Raw genomic sequence first — 1,755 nt, 5'->3', positions numbered from 1 at the left:
AATATAATATAATATAATATATTATAATATAATATAATATAATATAATATAATATAATATAATATAATATAATATAATATAATATAATATAATATAATATAATATAATATAATATAATATAATATAATATAATATAATATAATATAATATAATATAATATAATATAATATAATATAATATAATATAATATAATATAATATAATATAATATAATATAATATAATATAATATAATTTGAAGTATTGTTGGAACAGGGTGTCCCAAAATAAGCTATTGGGCCCAAAACTGCAGAATTTTATATGAAAAAACTTGTTTTTATTTATTTAATGCAAACTGGCGGGAAAAAATACCCAAAGATTGTTTTTTTAATGAAAAAAAATATTTCCCGTTTTTTTGCGGATTGGTTGATTTAAAAATATTTGGCAGAAAAAAAAATGAAGGAAAAAGCATAAGAAAAAAAATAAAATTAGAATTGGAATAAAAAACAAACAGGAAAAAAGATCAATTTGGTTAAAAAAGATTAAAGACTTTTTAAAAAATAAATGCCAAATTAAAAATGAAATGTGTAAAAAATAGAAAAATACTTTTTTAAAAGAACAACTCCTAAAATGATATCATATTAATAAACAAAAATCGTTATTAGTGATCAATAATCAATTCAACACTAATACGTATTATCAAATATCGTGATGTTTTTTACAGACAGTTAACATCATAAAACAACAAATTTTATACTCTGTTTTTAATGGTAACAATTGTTTTGTGTTTTTTAAATAAAGTATTTTCTTTTCCGTTTAAGAACATGTACATATATGACAAACTTTATTTAAATTGTCCATTTAATTAAAGTATGTCTTCTATTTATTGGATAATATGATGTTGATAATTATTATAAGTTACAAACAAAGATATTTTCATTCAAATACAGAAATAATTCAAAATATATTTTTGTAATCATATTGAATTAGTAACTAAACTGTATGCCAAAAGTCGGTACTTTACCAATTATTAGTGGAAACCCTTTTATAATAAATTCCCGTTTTTTAAAGTTTTTTTGTTGTTTTCATTTATAATTTCCATTTGAAAAAAAGAAAAAACAGTACCGACTTTTTAACCCTCAAAACCAATACAGTTATAAATTTCAATTAAAATTTCGGGATTTTAACAAAAAATTAGAACAAACTTGTCCGATTTTCTGAGACTGTTATTCAGTCTTTTTCACTGTTGAGATTCTCAAAAAATCGGCATTTTTGCCTTTTGGTAATGGACGAGTAGTTTGAATGGGTGAGATAACCGTATTTTACCTCTCACATTACGACTCTCCCCCACTTCAAAATACACAATAAATCGTTCTAACTTGTTGTTATTTTATGGTTGTCTTTTTAAAAAAAACAAACTTTGAAACACTACACATATTAAATGGTTATTTTTATTTTCAATAATCTTTTCTTTGTGTTGTAAGTGTTAATGAAATTGAAAGATTTTTATTATTTGTTGGATCATTAACATTTTCTTTTGAAAAGAGAAAAAGTCGGTTTTACTCACGGCAAAAACAACCATATGGTCAAGCAAAATTTTTGAAGAAGTAAGTTATTTGATATTTTCCTTGTTATTTTTTATTTAATTTTTTAGCTTGGTCTAAATTCAAGGTTCAGTCAAGTTTGTTTTTTAAAAAATAAGAGGGAAAAAAATAAGCAAAAAAACGATGTCAAACAAAATGAAAAATATTTGGAATCATTTACTTCAAAAAGTCGGG

Source organism: Entamoeba invadens (assembly GCF_000330505.1).
Source record: "Entamoeba invadens IP1 unplaced genomic scaffold scaff_1105074726209, whole genome shotgun sequence".
NCBI lineage: Eukaryota > Evosea > Mastigamoebida > Endamoebidae > Entamoeba > Entamoeba invadens.
This window is presented reverse-complemented; position numbering follows the sequence as displayed.